This window comes from Giraffa tippelskirchi, chromosome 10 (genome assembly GCF_054371585.1).
Source record: "Giraffa tippelskirchi isolate mGirTip1 chromosome 10, T2T-mGirTip1v1.2.pri, whole genome shotgun sequence".
NCBI lineage: Eukaryota > Metazoa > Chordata > Mammalia > Artiodactyla > Giraffidae > Giraffa > Giraffa tippelskirchi.
The window spans coordinates 12436327-12462054 of record NC_137284.1 but is presented as its reverse complement, the minus strand read 5'-3'; the positions used below and the strand labels follow the sequence as shown (position 1 = coordinate 12462054).

General features: G+C 44.7%; 1 long non-coding RNA gene across 1 annotated transcript; it reads left to right on the top strand.

Annotated features, from left to right (window-relative positions):
- Positions 1 to 1297: 1297 nt before the first annotated feature.
- On the top strand, positions 1298 to 14352 carry LOC145524285 (uncharacterized). The gene is made up of 3 exons (XR_014067378.1): positions 1298 to 1394; positions 12699 to 12993; positions 14061 to 14352. It is a non-coding gene; the product is annotated as an uncharacterized LOC145524285 (long non-coding RNA).
- The last annotated feature ends 11376 nt before the right edge of the window (positions 14353 to 25728 follow it).

Below are 25728 nucleotides of genomic sequence, written 5' to 3'. Positions count from 1 at the left end.
ACTCCCACTGACAGCACTGTCTCTCTTCTTAAGGGGTTGGGAAGCCACTGGGGAATTTGCAGTTCCAGCTCTTCAGGCAGACAGGAGAAGGAGTCTCCCCATCCTACTAAGATTTCACCACAAATGTCAGCACATTCTCGAAGTGCTTACCACGTGCTGCCAATGTTGCTAAGTACATTGTGCATCAAGTTCATTGAGGTGTAATTTACATATACCGCCAGGCAACCATGTTAAAGGGGTAGCGGGACTTCCTTGATGGTCCAGGGGTTAGGACTCAGAGCTCCCAATGTGCGGGGCGGGAATTTGATCCCTGGTTAGGGACCTAAGATCCTGTATACTGCACAGCTGGTGTGGCCAAAAGAAAACAATAAATAAATAAAGGGGTAGTTAGCTCTTTGTGTTTGACAAACGTATGAACTTTGTGGCCACTGCCATAATCGAGATATGGAATACTTCTATCCCCTTACCTCTGAGAACTTCCTTTCTGCTCCTTTGCAGATAACTCCCCACCCCACTGTGCTCAGGCACCCCAAAATCCTCTCTATCACTAGGTATTTTTCTTTTTTACCTGCTCTAGAATTTCATAGAAACTGAATCACATATTATGTAGTCTTCTGTGTCTGGCTTCTTTCACTCAGCAAGTTTTCCAGATTCCTCCAGATAATTGTGTATATATTAGTTTGTGGCTTTTTACTGTTAACTAGTACCACATTATATAGCTATACGGCAATCTGCTTATCTACTCTATGACTGATGGATTTGGGGCTTGTTTCCAGTTTGAGGCAGTTATGAATAAAGCTGCTATAAACATTCTTGTAAAAGTCTTTTTGTGGACAGCTTTTATTTCTCTCAGGCAAATACCTAAGGATGGGTTATATGATAAGTATATACGTTTACTTTATCAGAAACTGTCAAAAGGTTTTCCAAAATAGTTGTGTCACTTTATAGCCCTAACAAATATTTGTGCGAGTTCCAGTTTGCTCCTTGGATTCGTACTCTAGTGGGCGTGCAACGATATGTCGTTGTGTATTATTTCTATTTCCTTGGCAATTAGTAACGTGAAAATTTTCATACCTCTATTTGCTACTTATATAATTATTTTGTGGAGTATCTTTCAAAATATGTGAAATTTATTTCAGTATTCATAGGACTTTAATTAATGAAGTATTTTATAATACTGAAGAAACATAGATAAAAGTGTGCAACTGAAATTTGACATGTATGAAGTAAAGTCACTCAGTTGTGTGCAACTCATTGTGACCTCATGAACTATAGCCTGCCAGGCTCCTCTGTCCATGGAATTCTCCAGACAAGAATACTGGAGTGGGTAGCCATTCACTTCTCCAGGGGATCTTCCTGGCCCAGGGATCGAACCAGGGTCCCCTACATTGCAGGTAGATTCTCTACCATCTGAGCCACCTTTATATTTATGAATATATTAAGACAAAAGAGGTCGTTAAATAGCATATGGTCAACACCCTGTGTTCTAGACATCTCAGCACCAAAGTTTATTTTGTGTGAATTGAAATATAAAGAAAAATTCTTAGAGACAAAAATGCTAGAACGCTTTCATAATCATCTTAAGAAGTCTTTTTGTCATTAGAATCAAGATGCTATGAAAAAGCAAAATAAGTCTAAGAAATTTTTGGCAGAAAATGTACCCAGATTGTTGAAGAGCACAAGACAGGGTAAATGGGGGAAAAACCCACCATGATATATGTTGAAGCAATTAATTCACAGGTTTTATTCAGAGATAGGACTCTATTAAAGCAAAGTGAAGAGTTTAACAAAACTTCCCCAAATAACAAACAGAACTGGAAAAAACAATTCAAAACAACTGTTTCAGGACTCCAAAAGTCAATTGGGGACAAACAAGGAATTGAGAAGTGTTTATTCATGAAAATCTGTTAGGACTTTGGATGACAAGAGTGGAAGTCTACAGAGAGTCTGCAGCCCTCTTGCCTGGATCTGTTCCTCCTTCATTCCTCCTCCAAAAGCTTGATCAGTGAAGCAATCTTACCAGAGCAGGACTGCCCATGGAAAACAACTGCTTCAGTGCTAGAGCAGACTGACTTGATTTGGGCAGAGGACCAAAACTCGTCCCTGGCAGCATTATCAGTAAAGGAAGCATATGTGGCAGAAGTGAATGGGAAATTCTCATAGCTTTGCTAACCTGAGTTTGCAGTCCCAGTTGTGGGACGTGACAGACCAGTCAGAAACTTAATAAGGAGATGCTGGAAATGAAAGAACCATGGAAGGGCTACATAAGCTCTCCTTTTCTCCTTGGATATGTGGGAAATGATGCTCATCTTTACAGGGCACCCAAGAAAGTCCGGAGAAGGCAATGGCACCCCACTCCAGTACTCTTGCCTGGAAAATCCCGTGGACGGAGGAGCCTGGTAGGCTACGGTCCATGGGGTCGCTAAGAGTCGGACACGACTGAGCGACTTCACTTTCACTTTTCCCTTTCATGCACTGGAGAAGGAAATGGCAACCCACTCCAGTATTCTTGCCTGGAGAATCCCAGGGACAGCAGAGCCTGGTGGGCTGCCGTCTATGGGGCCGCACAGAGTCGGACACGACTGAAGCGACTTAGCAGCAGCAGCAGCAGCAAGAAAGTCCAGAGGAAAGTGAAGATGAGGCAAACTGGAAAACTGGCTAAACATTGAAAACAACATACACACAGGTCTATCAGCAGAGCCTTAGAGGGTCAAGGTTCTCAAGTACAACCTCTTATGAATCATTGACTTACCAGTAAGCTATGCAGACACAGAACAACCCCTAGAAAGCTAGGCAGAAAAACAAAACAAGAATTTAAAAACAATCCAGCAGAGACATCAGTGGCTGCATATCTCAGGGAAATAGATTCTGCAGATTAAGTCCAAATAAGTTTCTAACAACAACAACTACCTCATGGAAAAAAACGTAATCCAGAAATGTTACAATATATGGTCTAAAGAATCAGTTTTCAAGAAAACATCATGAGATATAAAAAATAACAGGAAAATGTGATTCATTCTCATGAGAAAAAAATCTGTAGAAACTGAGTGGACCCAGATGCTATATTTAGCACACAAAGACTTCAAAACAGCTCTTAGAATATATTTTAAAAATTAAATAAAAGCATAATGACAATGATCCTCAACACACCAACATGTAGTGAGAGTTCCAGAAGGAGAAGAAAGAAATGGCAGAAAAAATGCTTGAAATAATGGCTGAAAATTCACAATTTTTTTGTAAAATATTTCTATATAATTTTATTTGTTTATTGTTGATTATGCTGGGTCTTGGTTGATTTGCGTGGGCTTGCTCTAGTTGCAGTGAGTGTGGGCTATTCTTTGTTGGGGTGCACGGGCTCCTCACTGCAGTGGCTTCTCTGGTTGTGGAGCACTTCGGTAGTTGCACCTCGCAGGTTTAGTTGCTCCAAGGTATGTGGAATCTTCCTGGACCAAGGATCAAACCCATGTCCCCTGAGTTGGCAGGTGAATTCTTATCTACTGCGTTGTAAAGTATTAATCTACACATCCACAAAGCGCAACAAACCCTGAATAAAATAAACATAAAAATCACCAGCCCATACATCATAGTTAAACACAAATAGAAAGTCTTTAAAGCAGCAAGAGAAAAACTCATCCCAAACCGGGGAACAGCAATGCAATTAACAGCCCAATTCTTACCTGAAACAGTGGAGGCCAGAAGCCAGTGGAATGAAATAGCCAACATAATAAAAGAAAGTAGTCAACCATTAACTGTATATCTCAAAAATTAAGATGAAATAAAGACATTCCCCGATAAGCAAAGACTGAGAGAATTTGTTGTAACAAGAACAGCCTTATAAGAAATTCTATAGAAAATGGTAGAAAACAGAAGGATATGAAACAATAAGGCAAATCCACAGGAAGAAATGAAGAACACTGGAAATGGTGTCAGTTCAGTTCAGTCACTTACTTGGGTCCGACTTTTTGTGACTCCATGGACTGCAACACTCCAGGTTTCTCTGTCTATCATTAACTCCCAAAGCTTGCTGAAACTCATGTCTATCGAGTTGGTGTTGCCATCCAATCATCTCATCCTCTGTCACCCTCTTCTCCTCCTGACTTCAATCTTGCCCAGCATCAGGGTCTTTTCCAGTGAGTCAGCCCTTCACATGAAGTGGCCAAAGTATTGGAACTTCAGCTTCAGCATCAGTCCTTCCAATGAATATTCAGGACTGATTTCTCTTAGGATTGACTGGTTTGATCTCCTTGCAGTCCAAAGGATTCTCAAGAGTCTTCTCCAACAACACAGTTCAAAAGCATCAATTCTTTGTTGCTCACCTTTCTTTATGGTCCAACTCTCACATCCATACATGACCACTGGAAAAACCATAACTTTGACTAAGACAGACTTTTCTTGGCAAAGTAATGTCTCTGCTTTTTAATACGCTGTCTAGATTTGTCATAGCTTTTCTTCCAAGGAGCAAGCGTCTTTTATTTTCATGGCTGCAGTCACCATCCGCAGTGATTTTTGAGCTCAAAAAGATAAAGTCTGTCACTATTTCCATTTTTTCCCCATCTATTTGCAATGAAGTGATGGGACTGGATGCCATTATCTTAGTTTTTTGAACGTTGAGTTTTAAACCAACTTTTTCACTTTCCTCTTTCACGTTCATCAAGAGGCTCTTTATTTTTAGTTTGTTATGTATATTTAATCGATAAGGATTTTTTTCCTTATAATTACAGTGCCATCAATGTAACAAACTTAATGATATTCCTTTTATCGTTTAACACCCAGTCCGTATTCACATTTCTCTGATTACCTCAAAAATACTTAAAAAAACAAACAAACAGTTGAATCAATAGTTGAATCGAGTCAAACAAAGCCTCCACATTGCATTTGGTTGCTGTATCTATTAAGTTTCTTAACTGAATAGAGTTCCTCTTGCCTTGCTTTTTTAAAAAAATTAATTAATTTATTTTAATTGAAGGCTAATTACTTTACAATATTGTAGTGGTTTTTGCTATACATTGACATGAATCAGCCATGGGTGCACATGTGTTCCCCATCCTGAACCCACTTCCCACCTCCCTCCCCATCCCATCCCTCAGAGTCATCCCAGTGCACCAGCCCCGAGCACCCTGTCTCATGCATCAAACCTGGACTGGCGATCTATTTCATATATGGTAATATACCTGTTTCAATACTATTCTCGCAAATCATCCCACCCTTGCCTTCTCCCACAGAGTCCAAAAGTCTGTTCTTTATATCTGTGTCTCTTTTACTGTCTCACATATAGGGTCATCATTACCATCTTTCTAAATTCCATATATATGCCTTAATACACTGTATTGGTGTTTTTCTTTCTGACTTTCTTCATTCTGTATAATAGGCTCCAGTTTCATCCACATCATTAGAACTGATTCAAATGCTTTCTTTTTAATAGCTGAATAATATTCCATTGTGTATATGTACCACAGCTTTCTTATCCATCCGTCTGCTGATGGATATTTAGGTTGCTTCTATGTCCTGGTTATTGTAAACAGTGCTTGGATGAACACTGGGGTACATGTGTCTCTTTCAGTTCTGGTTTCCTCAGTGTGTATGCCCAGCAGTGGGATTGCTGGGTCATATGGCAATTCTATTTCCAGTTTTTTAAGGAATCTCCACACTGTTCTCTATAGTGGCTGTACTAGCTTGCATCCCCACCAACAGTGTAAGAGAGTTCATTTTTCTCCTCACCCTCACCAGCATTTATTGTTTGTAGAATTTTTGATAGCAGCCATTCTGACTGGCGTGAGATGGTACCTCATTGTGGTTTTGATTTGCATTTCTCTGATAATGAGTGATGTTAAGCATCTTTTCATGTGTTTGTTAGCCATCTGTATGTCCTCTTTGGAGAAATGTCTGTTTAGTTCTTTGGCCTATTTTTCGATTGAGTTGTTTATTTTTCTGGAATTGAGCTATAGGAGCTGCTTGTATATTTTTTGAGATTAATTATTTGTCAGTTGCTTTGTTTGCTATTATTTCCCCCATTCTGAAGGCTGTCTTTTCACCTTGTTTACAGTTTTCTTCATTGTGCAGAAGCTTTTAAGTTTAATTAGGTGCCATTTGTTTATTTTTGCTTTTATTTCCATTACTCTGGGAGGTGAGTCATAGAGGATCCTGCTATGATTTATGTCAGAGAGTGTTTTGCCTATGTTTTCCTCTAGGAGTTTTATAGTTTCTGGTCTTACATTTAGGTCTTTAATCCATTTTGAGTTTATTTTTGTGTATTGTGTTAGAAAGTGTTCTAGTTATATTCTTTTTTAAGTGGTTGACCAGTTTTCCCAGCACCACTTGTTAAAGAGATTGTCTTTTCTCCATTGTATATTCTTGCCTCCTTTGTCAAAAATAAGGTGTCCATAGGTGTGTGGATTTATCTCTGGGCTTTCTATTTTGTTCCATTGATCTATATTTCTGTCTTTGTGCCAGTACCATACTGTCTTGATGACTGTAGCTTTGTAGTATCATCTGAAGTGAGGCTGGTTTAATTCCTCTTCGCCTTCTGCCATAAGGATGGTGTCAACTGCATATCTGAGGTTATTGATATTTCTCCTGGCAACCTTGATTCCAGTTTGTGTTTCATCTGGTCTGACATTTCGCATGATGTACTCTGCATATAAGTTAAATAACCAGGGCAACAATATACAGCCTCAATATATTCCTTTCCCAATTTGGAACCAGTCTGTTGTTCCATATTCAGTTCTAACTGTTGCTTCTTGACCTACATACAGATTTCTCAGGAGGCAGGTAAGGTGGTCTGGTATTCCCCTATCTTTAAGAATTTTCCACAGTTTGTTGTCATCCACACCGTCAAAGGCTTTAGCATAGTCAATGAAACAGAAGTAGACGTTTTCCTGGAATTCTCTTGCTTTTTCTGTGATCCAGTGGATGTTGGCAATTTGGTCTCTGATTCCTCTGCCTTTTCTAAATCCAGCTTGAACATCTGGGAGCTCTCAGTTCATGTACTGTTGAAGCCTTGCTTGGAGAATTTTGAGCATTACTTTGCTAGCATGTGAGATAAGTGCAATTGTGTGGTAGTTTGAACATTCTTTGGCATTGCCTTTCTTTGGGATTGGAATGAAAACTGACCTTTTCCAGTCCTGTGGCTACTGCTGAGTTTTCCAAATTTGCTGGCATATTGAATGCAGCACTTTAACAATATCATCTTCTAAGATTTGAAATAGCTCAACTGGAATTCCATCACCTCCACTAGCTTTGCTTGTAGTAATGCTTCCTAAGGCCCACTTGACTTTGCACTCCAGGATGTCTGGCTTTAGGTGAGTGATCACACCATCGTGGTTATCTGGGTCATGAAGATGTTTTTTGTATAGTTCTTCTGTGTATTCTTGCCACCTCTTCTTAATATCTTTTGCTTCTATTAGGTTCCTACCATTTTTGTCCTTTATTATGCCCATTTTTGCATGAAATGTTCCCTTGGTATCTCTAAAATTCTTGAAGAGATCTCTAGTTTTTCCCATTCTATTGTTTTTCTCTATTTTTTTGCATTGATCACTGAGGAAGGCTTTCTTATCTTTCCTTGCTATTCTTTGTGTGGATAAATATAAAAGAAGGTATAAATATATATTCTCTTGATTTATATATATTTATTTTATGTGCTATGTCTTACTAAAATTCAGGCAATATTAACATAAATTATATTGATAAATTTAGATGTATATTTAAATCCCTGTAGCAAACACTAAGAAAATAAAAACAAAACAGAAAAACAAAAACTACCCTCCAAATCAACAGAGGAATTAAAATGATATACCAAAAATGTTTGTTCAACCCAAAAGCTAGTAGTAAAGGAAGAACAAAGAAACAAAAAAGAAAAGAGCCATATTGAAAAGAAACAGCAAAATGACAGGTGTGAATCTACTGACATCAAAAATCACATTAAATGATTCATCAAATAGACTAAATAGTTCAATGAAAATAGTGATATTATCAGATTAGATAGAAAAGACAGAGTCCACTATGTGCTGACTACAAGAGACATACTTCGAATTCAAAAATACAGCTAGATTGAAAGTTACAGAATAGAAAAGATATATTACACAAACAGTAAAAAAAATTAAAAGAGCTTAGAATGGGCTGTATTATTCATATCAAACAAAATAGATTCTTACAAAATATATTTTGGTAGAGATAAACAGGGACATTTCATAATAGTAAAAAGGGTCACAACATCACAAAGATAAAATTATTTGAAATGCATGTGAACCTAACAAGACTCTAAAATATAATCAGCAAAAGCTGAGAGAACTGAAAGGAGATACAGACTATTCAATATTTATAGTTTCAAATTTCAAGACCTTTTATATTGATAGGACAAGTAGATGGAAAATTAATAAAAATATAGAAGATTTGAGCATTTTCCTGGCAATCCAGTGGTTAGGACCACAACTCCAATGCGGGGGCACAGGTTCAATCCCTGGTCAGGGAACTAACATCCCACATGCTGTGTGGCCTAGCCAGAGGCGGGAAAAAAGAACCAAGATATAAAAGATTTGGAAAACAGTTAATCAACATGATCTAACTGACATTTATAGAACAGTTCACCCAACAGAAGCAAAATACATTCTTTCAAGGGCACGTGGGACATTCTACAGGAAAGACCATATGATAGGCCTTAAAACAAGTTTCCATGCTTGTAAAAGGAATGATGTGACTCAAAGCATCTTTTCCAACTGCAATAAAATTAAATTATAAAGCAACAACGGAAATCTGAGAACTCCGCAAATATCTGCAAATTAAACAACACATTTCTAAATAACCCAGATCAAAGAAGAAATCACAAGGGGAATTAGAAACTATCTGGGACAGAATGAAGATAGCATATATAAAACTTTGTGGGATGCAGCTAAAGAAGAGCTTAAAAGGAAAGTTGCAGTTTTAACATGAAGATTAAATGTATTCACTGTCCAGAAAGGCCACTGTTATGAATTAGAAAAATCTTCTTGTATGAACAGATCCTAGACTTCGTTGGGATCTCTTTGTCAAAGGTTTTTAAGACTTTAAATATATATCATTGCATTTTGTATATTCACATGTATAATATATATTATAAAATGCCCTATTAAGAAAAGGTCTTCTACTTAATCACCACAGAAAAATTCTGTCTAGGATCCAAGAAAGCCTTTGGTCACCATTAACAAGGAAACAATATTACCACTGTACTGGGATTTTCCATTTGGGGCTGGTGAGGCTGCACCTCTGAGTAGCACTTCTCTCTGGTTGCCTGGGTCCCTGGTTTTCCTCTGTAATTTATTTGTAAAATACTTCCTTTTCTAAGGGGTGCCTGTTCCTGAAACAGACACCCCAGGAGGGTAGTGGGACAGGGTATCATATCCCTGGTTGCTATCTCAGTTCCCCTGATTGCTCTGTGTCGTTCTTTCTTCAAGTTCAGCTTGTAGTCCTGGATATGTCCAGGGCTTGACTGGTTTGCATTTATGTGGCTTATCTGCACCGGAGTCTATTCACGTTCCCACTTCCTCATTTTTAGTCTTCATTCTTTGCGCTCCCTGATCATCTTTCTTTGACACAGTTGACCTTCAAAGGTTGACCTCCAAAGGTCTCTCAGGGGACTCTAGGGCTGAGCCAAAATGCAATGGGAGATGTGTGGTTGTCAGACATCCCAGATCTTAGGGGGAGGAGAGAAGAGGATGCTGTCTGCTCAGGTGCTCACTTATCAAGCCCAGCCCAGGCAGTGGACAAGCTCCCTCTGCCTAAGTGTGAGGGATTGACTGCAAACCTAACATCTTGCTGGTCCCCACTTAAATCTCCTTGCTGGTTCTGTCCAAGTCATTCAGGGGAGAAGAAATGTCATTTCTTGCAGAGAAAGTACCAAGTAGGTGGGCCTCAGGATACAGAGTTGAATTGTGAAGACTATTAATCAAAGTGAAAGTGAAAGTCTCTCAGTCGTCTCCAACTCTTTGTGCCTCCATGGACTATACAGTCCATGGAATTCTCCAGGCAAGAATACTGGAATGGGTAGCCATTCCTTTCTCCAAGGGATCTTCCCAATCCAGGGATCAAACCCAGGTCTCCTTACCTGGGCAGATTCTTTACCAGCTGAGCCACAAGAGAAGCCCAAGAATACCGGAGTGGGTAGCCTATCCTTTCTCCAGTAGATCTTCTAGACCCAGGAATCGAACTGGGGTCTCCTGCATTGCACGTGGATTCTTTACCAACTGAGCTATCAGGGAAGCCATTAATCAAAGAGGGTGTGAAAAACCAGAGTTGCTGATGTGAATGAGGCTGGGTCATTGTGGGGAATGGCAGGGGTGAAGGAAGAGCATGGCCAAAGGATGTCAGAGGCAGGCCCAGTGAGATCTGAGTCCTGGGCTCAGAACCAACTCTATGAATTACAATCGTGGGTGAGGATGACTCTGTCACATGGCACCTGGTGTGTGAAGCAGGGATGGATCATAGGCTGAAGGGACAGAGTGGACGTTCCTCTCCCTCATTCCCCACCTGAGTCCACACTCTCCTGGTGTTGGGAGAAAAGCAGATACCTGTGGTCCAAGGGATGGGCTGGGGACTGGTGCATGACCTTTCCCTTTGTTGGCAAGCTCTCCCTCTCCCCTCTGTTTGTTGGCAGACAGACTGAGCCTGAGGCACTGGAGGAAGTTGAAAGATGGAAGATGAGGGGTCAGTGTATTCCTGTCCACAGTTTATAACTACTTCATCATTTAAACACCTTTGTCTCATTCTCTATGTTAATCCCATCTTTTAGGAAACTTTCAGGCTTTAAAACAGCTTTCTCATCAGAATAAGTAGGGGCAGACTATTGATTTCATTTAAGAATGTGTTGAGCATCTACTGTGTATATGCCATGCAAAGGGTAAGCCTTCTTGGGATACGGAAGCCAGAGTAGGAAGCTTAGGGTTCCTTTCTGCTATTAGATGGGACCCAGTCTGGATCTTGTGGCCCTCACGGGAACTCGGTGACCAGTGCATGCTCAGCAGACCTTCACTGAACTGGGGTGTCAGCTGAAGACCCTGACACTTTCTGTGGGTGCAGTGGGATGAGTCAGTTTTCAGATGATCCTGAAAATAATTGTGCTTAGCTGTGAATGGAAAGTAAAAGTAGGGGAACAGAGAGGAGAGGAGTAGAAGCTGCAAGAGAGAAGAAGAAATGTTTTCAAACATCAGGGGTAAGACAGAGAGGCCTTCTGGCGATAAAAGGAAGAGCTGGTTAAAGGGACGATGAGAACAATGAGGCGTGACCTCAAGTCCCAAGCTGGGGTCATGAAGGGAGCAGGGTTCCCATGGGGCAGATTGGCACCACTGTGCTGAGTGCTCACAGTTTAAATGCACAGAAGACACCCACCAAATGCCAAGTGTCTCTGTGTGTGCTGGTGCTATTGGCGGGCTCTGCAGTATCTCAGGAAGAGCCGCTGAGGAGATGAAACACAAGTACAGCTTTCTCCTTGCAAAAAGATTGTCCAAAATATCCCAAGCCTGTAATACTTCACACCGAGCCATTTGGCCATCTGGAGAGACCTGAGCATAGCGTTGGACTGTGCGAAATGTAACAGTGCAGTGCTTGGGAACTGGTTGGCCTTACCAGACTGCCCTCCCAAACCCTTTCTTGGGTGGAGAGCCATGACTTGTTAGAGACACGGAGGCAGGCGTGAAGGCTAGAGTTGGGCAGAAGCAAGTGAAAGAGAAAGAGGGAACCCCACTGTCCCTACCCACCCCTCTGCACCCTCAGGTACTGCTTGCTTGTCCTCCTGGAGCCCAAGTTGATGGAGAATTTGGATGAGAACAGAGTGAGGGCGAAGATGCTCCTTCTAATGGGTGATGGGAGGCATAGCTCCCCCTTCCCTGTCGACCCCAGGCAGGGGCAGCTTGCTCAGGCTTGTGTGGTCTGAAAACCTAAGGGACTAACAAAGCACAGATGATGTGGTTAGAGAGGCAGAGATGGAACGTGTGAGAAGCCCCAGTTCTGTGTCTTGAGTCTCCAAGTTTGTTAATGGTGTAAGTGGGCAGCCTGCAGGCACAGCACTGCAGGGTGTGTCTCTTGCACCCAGAGGTCCCCAGGAGGGGCCGGGATCTGGGCAAGCTCTGCAGCTGATCCTTTTCCTGTTTATCCCTGCCCCAAGGCGACTGATGCTTGTCCCTGCCCCAGGACCACCTGGCTTTGCGGAAACCAGCTTTCTAGCTTTATTCCTCTCCAGATCCTCCTTCTCCAGGGCAACCACACACACGATGCCATTTTGCAATTTATTTTCATTTTGCAGAGAAGAGCCTTCCCTCATCTTCCTGCCTTGGCATCGGCGGCCTGGCTGTGTTAGTCTTGGACAGCCCTGGGCTGCCTTGGCCTCGGAGCTGGCATGGCCTTGTTATGCCAGCTGGAGAGGGACAGCACACCTGTGGGGGCGAGGGGCGGGCCTGGGGGGAGGCCAGGCAGGGGTCTAATGACTTGAGGTGGCACAGGCTTGCCAGGATGACCTCATCCCTTTATCTCCCCAGGCAGGCTCTCCAGGCTCTGAGGAGGAGCTGGGGTGTTTATGCAGCTGCCCAGCCCCTGGGGCAGCGCTCCATCCCACCTGGGGTCACCCTTTCTGGCCTCCAGGTGGAGTATGTGCTCCAGAGCTGGTCCCTCTCAGGTGTCCAGCTTACGGAGTATTCACACTGCTGTGTTTTCTTCTCATTTCACGTTTGGACAAGGCACTATTTGAAACAAGAAAACTGGAAAACAGATGGGCTGCGGTTTCCAGACTTCACGTCTCCAACATCATGACAGAAACCAGGAGTCAACCCAGTTGAGGCTCCAGGACCGGATTCTACATTTCTGATGCGGGCCAAGTCCTTGCTGAGGAGGCAGTGCCAGAGCTTCCGGCTGGGGAGGGGATCAGGCGCGCTCCACCCTCCCAACATCACTGTCCCCCTGGAGGACTCGAGACGCGCTGACTAAGCCTCGCATGCTGTCGCCTGCACAGAAGATACTGAGCCACCGTCTGGAGTAGGTGCTTGGGGTTGTTTTTCTAGAGGTGGTGGCAGGAGGCACTGAGTCACCAGTGGTCTCTGCTCTCGTCCCCCCCCCCCCCCCCCCGCCCCCGGAGCCTGAGTTCTTCTTCAGAATTGGGATTTGGCAGTGTGGGACTTCGCACCATGTTTTCCTCTGTGCAAAGCGGCCCTTTGACAGGTCAGGTCTGAGTCCCAAACCCCATCATCCCCTCAGAGAAGGATGAATTGATCCCAGCGGGCTGCTCAGCTAAACGTGACCTAATGTAACAAGTGGCCTGGGACTGTAGATGGACCCAGAGACTAAGCTCTGCCTCCTCGTAACTCAAACAAGGGGTCTGAGTAGAAAGGAAGTCTTGTGAACACAAGAAAAAGTACTTGGAGAAAACATATGAACTTTAGCTGTGGACAGGCCCGTAACAAGGAAAACTTCTCATAGCTGGCTCAGCGGGGGCCGCTGGGAAGCCCCTTCTCCTGGCAGAGGCACAGAGTCTGAAAGAGAGCATGTTCTGGGCGGGGGGCCCCTAACACAGTGCTCCCCACAATGTGCTTCATGGAGCACTTGTCCTTGGAAGTCATTTTCACTAGGAAAGTGTTCACTGGTCTAATAATATTGAAAGACGCTGCATTCTCTGCTTGGAGAGTCATGATATACATTAATAATGACTCAAAAACCCACACTTGAGAAAACGTTGAACTCAGTTTAACCCAGTGTTTCCCAAATTGGTTTGATGGTAGAATGCTAACATTGCAAAATATCTGTGGAACATATTTTGGAGAAAGTTGCTTTACTGGAAGATGTTACATGATACCTGCGGTTGACAGCATCTTCCCTTCGAGCTGGGAAGCAAATATTCCTCAGGGATCACAGCCTCTGTCCATTTGAATGGAGGAGTGTCCATGCTGGCTCAGGGCTGAGGGTGTAGCCCTCACCTGCCACTGGAAATTCGATCTGACATCCTTAAGAAGGATGGGGTGGGGGGGTGGAGGGGGCTTTGCCTTTAAAGGTTAGCTTCCTCGGGCTTCCCTGTGGCTCAGTAGTAAAGAATCCGCCTGCCAATACAGGAGACACAGGTTTGATCTTTGGTCTGGGAGGATCCCACATGCTTCAGAGCAACTAAGCCCGTGCACCACAACTACTCAGCCTGTCAGCCTGTGTGCTAGAGCCCAGGAGCCAGAACTACTGAGCTTATGTGCCCCAGAGCCCATGCCCCGCAACAAGAGAAGCCACCACAATGAGAAGCCCAAGTACCACAATGAAGAGCAGCCCCTCTCGCCACAACTAGAGAAAAGCCCACGCAATGGTGAAGATCCAGCACAGCCAAAAATACATAAATAAATAAGTACTTTAAAAAAATTCTCTTCTCACATTGATGGTAAAAACTTCAGGGCTATAAAAATAGGGTAATCGTGCTCTGAGATTGAAAGGTTCATCCTGTTCAAGAGTTTTCCATCAGGATCCATTGCTCTGGAATGAATGTCTGGATGGAGATGTAGTTTTAAACACCCAAGAGTCAGAGAGTTTGTCTTCTAGCCCTTCCTTTGTAACTCAGACTTGTGCCCGTAGCCGGCACCCCATTCTAGACTTCCTGGATGGAATCCACAGAATTCAGATTTATATGTGGTCTGGGAACAGAGTAAGTGTGTTGTCCTTAGTGTGGGTCATTCCTGACTTAGTTTCATGTCTTGGGTTTTCAATGGACAAGAATTTATGACCCGAGGTTTGGAAACACTTAGTCAGAGCCCCAGTCCTTCCACAGAGTTCGTCCAGGCACTTCAGCTCTGGACTTGCTTACAAAGACTTCTTATTCATTTCTTCACACATTTCCTGGGGGACCTTGTTCCTGCTGGCACACAGCTCTGTATTCCTGCCTCACCTGCTAGTCTTCTGATAATGCATCACGTGACCACTGTGGGTTTCCTCCTGGCTGCATTTTGCTGTGTTATGTTCACCTGTAGCCCCACCTGGACCACGAACTCAGCTTCAAAGCCCTGACAGAACATTTTATCCCATTATTGTTACCCTTTATTTCATCTAAGAAGTCCTGAAAATCTGTTACAAGGTGTGAAACACAGGCTAGTCCATCTTTTCCCTCCCCCAACCCACCAATTGATTTCATGTCTGCTACAGATTTACCTTCAAAGGGGAACCAGGTGAAAAGGGGATGCGCAGGACTGTGCTGAGTTCTGGGGCTGCTTCCGTTTCCCAGTCTTGAGAAATTTACCAGCTAAGAAAACATTCCCCCGGAGCCACCTCTGCTGACCTGTCTGACACCACCAGGGCTTGACTGCCATTGAGTGACTCCTGAGGTCAAAGGAGTTCTGGCTTCAAAGGGAAAATGCCGGACACGGGTGCCTCTGTTGGCGGGTGTCTCCTTTCTCCTTATGTTTGATTGATTCTCATACACAGAAGGAGACAGAAAGAGCCCACTAGTCACCCCCAGCACACGCTTATAACTACAGCGTGATCGCTTGCTGTCTGGGTGGTGCGTGTGTGCTTGACCCGACTTGAGGTGTCTTCCTTCCAGCACCTACCTTGAGGCCAGATCCTGCAGAAGGGCACCATGTTATGTGAGTTAAAGTGACTTAACAGAAGACTTTAAAAACAGAATTATTTATTTTTCAATTGAAGGATAATTGCTTTACAGAATTTTGTTGCTTTCTGTCAAACATCAACAAGCATCAGCCATAGGTGTGCATATGTCCCCTGCCTCTTGAAACTCCCTCCCATCTCTCTTCCCATCCCACCCCTCTAGGTTGATACAGAGCCCCTGTTTGAGTTCCCTGAGACATACAGCAAATTACTGGCTCTCTATTTTACATATGGTAATGTAAGTTTCCATGTTACTCTCTCCATGCATCTCACCCTCTCCTCTCCTCGTGTCCATAAGTCTAAGAGAAGCCTTTGACTAAATCCGCATTTATGTGATGTTTAAAAGGGAAACAGGAACTCTGCTTTTTTGCCTGTGCTATGCTTAGTTGCTCAGTCATGTCGAGTTCTTTGTGACCCCATGGACTGTAGCTTGCCAGGCTCCTCTGTCCATGGGATTCTCCAGCCAAAAATATTGGAGTGGGTTGTCATGCCATCCTCCAGGGAATCTTCCCAACCCAGGGATCAAACCCAGGTCTCACATATTGCAGACAGATTCTTTACTGTCTGAGCCACTAGGGAAGCCCAAGAATACTGGAGTGGGTGGCCTATCCCTTCTCCAGGGGATATTCCTGACCCAGGAATTGAATCAGGGTCTCCTGCATTGCAGGCAGATTCTTTAACAGCTGAGCTACTAGGAAGCTCTTTTGTCTATGTCAGGTCAATAATCAGATTATTTCCCTGATTGACAGCTTATGCAGATAGCTGCAGAACCAGTTTGAATGTGCAGGGATATGTCTGGGTGTGAGAAGCATCCCAGCTTTCATCTATTGGATGGATAGAACTGTTACAAAGTGGTGTTCCTACAGCGGGCAGCAATGGCTCTGCTCATCACTTTCCAGGATCTGAGCTGGGATGGACTTAGGTAGTCCTTAAAAGCCATTGGCTTTCTTGTTACACAGACCTCTTCTCTTCCCTGGACCCAGCCTCTCTCCCTTTGTTTGCCTTGCAAATCACGTGTGCTGACTATCTAGATGACACCCAGGGAAATAAGCACAGAAATCCACCCAGAAACAGCACAGTAAATTGTGGAGCAAGGGGAATTGAGTTGCATCGCAGTTCCAGGGGCCATCCAGGGTGATTTCTCAGTTTCTGAAAGCCCAGAATGGATGCATGGCTAGAAAATTCTTCAGTTAGAAACAAACAAGAACTGTCAGCACAAGGTTCACACCTTCTCATTAAAATCTTCTCTTCTCCTGCCTGTTACCCCCAGCTTTGACATTGCCTTGGGCAAGGAGAGTGTGAGTCATATTTTAAAATATTTGTGCAATCCACCACCTGGCTTTCATAACAATATCTGGCCCCGGACTTTGTGTAAGACCTCAGGCAACTTTTTGAACCTGGGAGGTATTTATTCTGAAGGCAATTAAAAGAGGTGTTAGCTGGAGCCACCTGGAAATGAGTTCTGACTCACTGATGAGTGGCTGTTGAGAGATATTTTGCGCTGTTGCTTCATCGGATCTGAGAGCCCACTGTGGGGCCTGGTGCTGAAGAAGAGGCTCAGGCTACATACGTATCTGGTGATTATACAGTATTATAATAACAGTGACCCTTTAAAGATTTTAATACTTATTATGTGCCAGCCATATAGTTGGATGTCATTCTATAAAAAATGAAGCTCACGAGGAAGATCATCCTGAGCCGTGAGGAGAATGAGGCTTGGAGAACTGGAGGCGCCTGTCCAAGGTTGTGCAGCCACAAAGTTGCCACTGGACGCCTGGCCAAGTCTGAGCCAAAACCCAGACCCTTCCAAGGTCTGCTCCACTGCCTGCTGGAGCAGAAGGCAGGATGGGGAAGGGCACCCTCCAAGCTTCCTTGCTCTGAGCTGGGGTGGAAAAAACCACAGCGGCAGGCACCTCATCGTTGGGTTTGGACCCCAGCTCTGGGCACTAACAGGAAGCCTGGGTGAAGGACTGTGGTTGACAAAGACAGTGATTCTGACAGGTTCTACACAGTTCTCCAAGAGAAATGCCTACCTCATAGGGTCTTGTGATTGAACAAGAAGATGTTGACAAAGTGTCTGACAAATACTAAGTGCCCATAAAATAATCCTAAAGGAAATCAACCCTGAACATTTACTGGAAGGACTGATGCTGAAGCTGAAGCTCTAATACCTTGGCCACCTGATGCGAAGAGCCCACTCATTGGAAAAAACCCTGATGCTGGGGAAGACTGAGTGCAGGAGGAGAAGGGGATGACAAGGATGAGATAGTTGGATGGCATCACGGACTCAAAGGACATGAGTTTGAGCAAGCCCTGGGAGATAGTGAAGGATAGGGAAGCCTGGCGTGCTGCAGTCTATGGGGTCGCAAACAGTTGGACACGACTGAGTGACTGAACAACAATAAAATAATGGTTATTATATAGACTTTTTTCAATTCATGAAAGTAGGTGATGGAAATTTTCAAGCCATTTCACAATGACCGTGTCAGCCACTTTTCTTCCTTTTCATTCTTCCTCAGATCATTTCTGTTCAGGTAAAAATCTGTCTTTCACATTATTTAGGGCTAAGTTTACTGAGTTCTTTTATCCACATGAGAGGCACATTCTTTACACCGAACACAGTAACTTCTACAAGGGTTGTTCCCTTCTAACTATTTGCGGGGGTGAAAAAGATGAGTATTCGTGGGGTAATGATGATTGTGGTTATAATAATGATTCCCACTTATTTAGTGTTCAGTGCTAATGTGCTAAGCTCTTTTGCATGTGTCTTCAATTAACTCCACAATAATCCTATGAGATAAGTGTTATTGTACACATTCTACAGATTAGCAAGGTCACCCACTTTCTCCAGGCATCAGCATATGGTTTTGCCTGGTCACGGGTTGCTGGTAGGCACCCAGATCTGTGGGTGTCCTGGTACTGTCCCCGTCTTTTCTGTAAAGAACGATCCATTTGCTGGCATCCACTCCCAAGCACACTGTCTTCTACCCCAGAGGGCTTCCCAATTTCTCCGGATCATATGTGGTGCAGCCTTAAATCTGGAGGTCCTCAGACCCACCCCTCCATTCTGCATAAGCAGTCGCTGGCACGTCCCCCCTCCACATTTTGTCCACCGGGATTGCTCATCCATGACCTCACACTAACAATGGTTGTTGCTATTCAGTCGCTTAGTTGTGTCTGACTCTTTGCCACCCCATGGACTGTAGCCCGCCAGGCTCCTCTGTCCATGAGATTCCCCAGGCAAGAATACTGGTGTAGGTTGCCATTTCCTTCCCCAAGGGATCTTCCCAACCCAGAGATTGAAACCTGTGTCTCCTGCAATGGCTGGCAAGCCTCCTGAGGCACCAGGGAAGCCCTTCTGAATGTTACATTCAGCATAAAATACCGTAGGGGAAAGCTCTCCTGTGGTCCACACTGATGTGTCATCTTGTTACTCGGGTCTGAATGAGCATCTCGAGACAAAGTGCACACAGAAGATCAATGACCCCTCCCCGAAACAGAATCACCTACATGTGCATAGAAACCATGAGAGCTCATTGTCACAACCTTCCTGCATTCCCACCACCATCAGAAAGCACTGAGTGAGGGCTCTGTTTCTGGGAACCCTATACTCACCACCACTCAGAGAAAGTCTCCCTCTTCTGTGTGTTTACAATGAGAGGGAGACTCACTGAAGCTGATGGACGCCAAGAGGAAACAGATACAACTATATAACAAACAATGGACAAACACAAACAGTTAAGGACAAATATTGGCTTTGTATGAAAGCCAAGAGTGGGGGGGCACCATTGCATTTACAGAAGGAAGCCTTGTTCCCACAGATGGGGCCATCACTGTGTCCTGTCCTCACTGGACTCAGCAGAGATCGCAGGTTCCCAGGGAGTTGGGTATGACCTGCAGTGACCACTGTGCAAAGGGTAGGGATCCGAGGGGCTTCTGGACCTTTGTGGAGAAATCAGGAGGGGCTGGAGTTGTTGCTTGCAAAGTGCCTTCTGTCCCTGCTGTGCTCCATGTGTTTAGTTGTTAAGTCGTGTCTGATTCTTTGCAGCCCCGTGGACTGTAGCCCACCAGGCTCTTCTGTCCATGGGATTTCCCGACCCAGGGATCAAAGCCACGTCTTCTGCACTGGAAGGTGGATTATTTACCAACTGTGCTACCTGTGCCTAGGTACTCCAAATCAGCTTCCTATATGTTGTCTGTCCTTTGCAGTGGAGACAGAGTTAATTGCCCTTACTTTTCCCGCTGCTCTGCTTCAGTGGGGAGGGATGACCAGGAATAACTGATTCACACATCCCCAGAAGAGAGGGAGCTGCAGAGAAAAACTTGCCTCAACCCAACAGTCTGATGTCCACCAACCAAAACACGCAGACATTTGGAAATATCTATTAAAGAATGACCAGTGAACATTCTCCAGGTTTAATTCTCATGCAACAAGTGCCTTTGGTGAAGAGTCCATTGTACTACATATAGCATCAGGGAGAGATGGCCAGAGATGTGTGAAAGTGTGTGTGTGTACGTGAGCATGTGTGTGTGTATATAGGGGTGCCTGGGTGGGAACGTATGTGTAATGTGTGTGTGGGATGGTGTGTGTGTATATATGAGTTTCGTGTGAGTGTACATGAGTGTATGTGAATATGCCAGTTGGTGAAAATGAGTGTAGGAGTTGTGTGAGAGCTTGAGTGTGTGTGTATGTGTGTGTGTGTGCACACCCAGAAACACATGTCCATGAGCCTGAGGGCTCTTGGAAAACAGGACCCTGGATTCCAGCTGGTGATACGGGCAGTATTTCCTGAGATTGCTTCTGACTCACAAGCACTCTAAGACAGCTAAAATAATAAAAAACAAGTCAACTACGCAGAGACTTGGGTTTGCTTTCTCTTCATTCGTTTACATAAGGGAAGTTGTTATTGAAAAAGGAATTTATCCGAAGGTTTCCTGAGAGCAGTCCTGTGCAGACTCGAGGCGGCCTTTCCCTGCCTGCACTGTGGGCTTGGGTGTGTGTGTCAGCTGCAGCCATAACCAATTTTGCTCAGAGCTCAAGGTCACAGAGCCATCTGCCTGACCTCATCGCAGTCTGCACGCATGCCACAGCATGAACGTCTAATGGGAATCACAGCAAACTGGAATCAGGACTCTGTGTGACCAAGGGAAGGTCAGTGAAGCCCAGCCAATTTCCTGGCCAGCCTGGGATCCACACCATCTGCCTCTCCTGCCTCAGAAATGCAAGAAGAAAAATGAGAAGGACATGGGAAAAGACACCAACATTTTGATACTAAACAGTAAAGTCAAGGGAGTCTGAAAGTTGGCCCCTGTGATCTCTGATGACAAGTCTGACTTTTCCTTAGGTTTCCACAGCTCTTTTCACTGTGCGTGCTAAGTCACTTCAGTTGTGTCCGACTCTTTGTGACCCTATGGACTACAGCCCTCCACACTCCTCTGTCCATGGGATTCTCGAAGCAAGACTACTGGAGTAGATTGCCATCCCTCTTCCAGGGGATCTTCCCATCCCTGGGATCAAACTCATGTCTCTTATGACTCCTGCATTGGCAGGTGGGTTCTTTACCACTAGCGCCACCATAGCTACCTGCAAAGGGAGGGAGAAAAGGAATATTCTCTCTTGCATTGACTGTCCCAGTTCATCAGTTTAGAATAGGTCTTTATGGTCCACAATCTCTTAATAAGGTTTGACTTGAAAAATGCCTGAACCTCTCTCTTTGCAGAGCTGCTCTTATCTGGGCCTCTGTCTCCGACACCTCCTTTCCAGGGGGGTGGGGGGAGGTGGGGAGGGAGAAGCCATAGCCCCTCCCACTGGGGCAGGAACACAGCCTCTCACAGTCCAGGCCCAGCTGGAGCCACACCCTGACTCCACCCCTGTAGTCCCCACCATTCAATCCTTGGAAAGGGGAGTGGGGCTGGATCCCAGGCAGATCTGGGCAGATAGGAATCCACCGTGGATGCCAGCTTAGATTTCTGCTCTTCAAAGGGCACACACTGTGGGCACACATCATCTCTTTGGAAGTTTAGATCAAAGAAATAAGAATCAAAGATAAAAGTCGTTCTCTCGTGCCTCTGATGAGAGTCAGCAGGTCCCACTGTCACTGAGCTTTTTCTTTGCATCTCAGCCATGTCCTTTCCTGCCTCTGGAACCCCTCCTCCTTGTACTAAGTTCACGGGGTCCCTCTCTGGGTGAGGTGGTGGCTGAGAGCAGAGGCCGCATACAAGACACACAGGCTCTGCCCTTGCAGGACTCTAGACTAACAGGAAAGGAAGACATGAGCCACAAACTTGGGTAAAACATATCGTGTTACAAATGGAGCATGCAGGTGGTTGTGAGGGCAGCGCTCAGAGATTTACCCTTCCCTAGGTGTCAGGGTTGCCACCCTCAGGGAGATGACTGTCGGTGAAATCTGGGAGGCCTGCAGCATAAGCTCCATGGGGACTATTCCCAGAGGATGCCTGACCTAGGAAATGCTCCCTAAATATCTGTTGAAGAGATAACAGAGGAGTTAACAAACGTGGGTATTTCTATGGAGGAGATTCCAAGCCAAAGGAATTTGTCATCTGATGGCCATGTGCTCAACCCAGTAAAAGAGGTCCTCACAGCTGTTCTGGAGAGAGCAGAGGGGGACCCAAGGAGCTAAAGCTGGACCGGGAGGCAGAGGGCAGCTGGTGGTAGCCTTCCACCTTTGTTAAGGATTTCAGGCTTATTCTGGGGTCACAAGGAACCAATACAAGTGTTGAGGTTCCACGATGCTTGGCCAAGTGCTGCCCAGGTTGAAGTGGTCCTTCTCTAACTCTCATTGGCCATAGAACCACATGCTGCTAAGTCGCTTCAGTCGTGTCCGACTCTGTGCGACCCCATAGATGGCAGCCCACCAGGCTCCGCCATCCCTGGGATTCTTCAGGCAAGAATACTAGAGTGGGTTGCCATTTCCTTCTCCGATAGAACCACATGGGCATCTTGTTAAAACGCAGAGTATGCAATAGCCTGAGTCTGGGATTCTGTGCCAGCTCCAAGGGCTGGTGCTGCCAGTTCCAGGCATTTCATTCTGAGAAGCAAAGGCACAAGACACTGCAGACATCGTTGGCTTCCAGACCATGTAATAATGGCTGATGCCCCTTCATGACGGAGGATGTGTGAAGCTCTGTGGTTTATTTTGGTACAGAGAATAATGACTTCTCAGAGCTGGCATGGATCTTAACTCTGAGGCACTAATCTCAATAACTCCTGTTTCTAGGAGGAAAGGGAGCCTGTCACTGGGGACATCATCTGAGGACAGAGACCAAGTTTAATAGCAGCAGCAGTGGGTCCAAACCCCAGGTTTCCCCGAGGATCAGCTAAAAATTCTTTCTCTTTTACTAAACTCTTTCTTTTCCATGTGGCCTTTCGCCTACTGTGTCCCACCAGGATATGGGTGGAGGCCCGCTCTGCCTAGAACAGGCCATCAGCTCATCCGGAGACGATTCTGGCCACTGCCCAGTCCTGAGGGATTAACTGCAGTGCTCTGTGGCCTGGGAGCGAGGCCGGCGCACAGAGTTTCCCAAGCCTGGATTAGCCACAGCCTGAGATGAGTGCAATACTCTCATGGTCCTTCTCCTTTCTGGATATTTAATGAGGTCAGCAGCTTGCCCATCAGGTGACACCCTGGAGCCTGGAGTGAACGACCAATGCTCCAGCCACCAGGGTGCTCAGTAGCTCAGTCATATCTGACTCTTGGCGACCCCATGGACTGTAGCCTGCCAGGCTCCTCTGTCCATGGGATTTTCCAGGCAAGAACAGTGGAATGGGTTACCATTTCCTTCGACCACCACGGTGGGTCCTGGGAAGACCTATGATGGTGGTGGTGGTGGTGGGTGTTATAGAATATTCATCCAGGTGAAACTATCCCTTACTTGCTTGTTCTTGTTAACTCCAGTTCCACCACGAGTGATTCATTCTTTGGGTTAAGGGCTGCATCACTGTCTTACAGTGGTTGCCAGGGATTGGAGGAGAGGGAAATAGGTAGCAGTTTAATAGATATGGAGTTTCCTATTGCAAAATGAAAAGGTTGTGAAGTTTTTCACCCCCACCTCCAGTACCACCATCATAGGTCTTCATTTTTTCATGGTTGCACAATAATGTGAATATACTTAACACGACTGAACTATATACTTAAAATGGTTAAGATGGTAAATTTAAGCTTTGTATTGCTATTCCACTATTTAGAATGAGGCTCCTTTGGGATGGACATGTACACGCTGCTGTATTTTAAATGGGTAATTTACCGTATAGCACAGAGAACCCTGTTCAATGTTATGTGGCAGCCTGGATGGGGAGGGGAGTTTGGGGGAGAATGGACACATGTATATATATATGGCTGAGTCACTTTGCTGTTCACCTGAAACTATCACAATTTTGTTAATCAATTGTGTCAGTCGCTCAGTCGTATCTGACTCTTTACCACCCTATGGACTGTAGCCCACCAGGCTCCTCTGTCCATGGGATTCTCCAGGCAAGAATACTGGAGTGGGGAGCTGTTCCCTTCTCCAGGGGATCTTTTCCAACCTAGGGATCAAACGCAGGTCTCCCACATTTCTGGCAGATTCTTTATCATCTGAGCCACTGGGGAAGCCTCCAATATAAAATAAAAAGTTTTTAAAAAAACAAAAACAAAAGCTTAGGGTTAATGATTAAGTCACTAACATTTTAGTTAGAATTAGATCATCAGCTCTTCCCCAGACCAGGGACAGTGTCTTGGCTAGAGAACGCTCCAGTGACCAGGATGAGAAGCAGGAAATAGCAGAGAAAGGAGAAGCAGGAGATGCGAGATGCAACTGTTAGCTTCACTATGTCATCCAGGGCCAGTGCTGATTCTGACCTCTGACCTCCAGATGCTTCCTATGTTTTATGGTTCCTAATTGAAACTGCTGGTGATGTAAGGAACTGGATTGAAGCCAGGCTTTCAGATTCTGGGTGGAGTTTACAGTAAAGTTATGAGTAACACCTGACACTTTGCCTGTGCCCTTCTGTCCCACAGACAGAATGAGTTCCTGGAAAACCATGGGTGCCCTCTGCAGAGTGGGACAGAGGTGAGCCCAAGGTCAAGGAGGAAGGCACAGGATTTCTGAACAGAAATGAAAATGCAAGCTTGGGGTTCCATGATTCATCCCACAGTCCCTTGGAATTATGCCATGCCACCTGCAGAGCATTGCTACATGTGTCTTATCTTTATCTTAGCAGTTATGCTGTCAAGAGAAAAGGCAAATATTCTCTCCATGGCATAAAGGCCCCCGAGGGACACATGAGCCCCAGAATGCGTGTTTCTCAGCGCCACTCTGGACGTCCTCATTCAGTGGCTTTAGGGTGTGGTCTTGGAAGCTGAGGTTTTTTTTAAGTTTTTTTTTTTTTGGATGTGGACCATTTTTAAAGTCTTTATTGAATTTGTTATGACACTGCTTCTGTTTTATGTTTTGGTTTTTTGGCCCTGAGACGTGGGAATTTAGCTTCGTGACCAAGGATGAAACCCTCACCTCCTGCCTTGGAAGCACAGAGTCTTAACCACTGGACCACCAGAGAAGTTCCTGAAAGCTGAGTTTTAACAGTGTAGAGGATCGGGTGGGCTCGCGTTTGAGAAACGCAGCGTGCGTGTGTGCTCAGTCACTTCAACCTTGTCTGACTCTGCGACCCCATGCAGTGCAGTCCCCCAGGCCCCTCTGTCCATGGGATTTCCAAGGCAAGAATACTGGAGTGGGTTTCCACTCCCTCCTCCAGGGGAATCTTCCCAACCCAGGGACTGAACCCTAGTCTCCAGCATTTCTTGCACTGGCAGGCAGATTCTTTACCACTGCACTACCTGGGAAACTCAATATGTATATACATTTATATATATATATATATATATATATATGTATATATATATATATAATGATATATATATAGTTTTCCAGATTCTTTTTCCTGATAAGTTATTACAAAATATGAGTACAGTTCCCTATGCTATACACTGTATCCTTGCTTTTTTCTATATCATGTATATAGTAGTATTTCCTTGTTGTTTCTCTGTTTTATATACAGCAGTATGTATGTGTTAATCCCAACCTCCTAAATTATCCTTCCTCTCCCTTTCCCCTAGGGCAACCATAAGTTTGTTTTCTAGATCT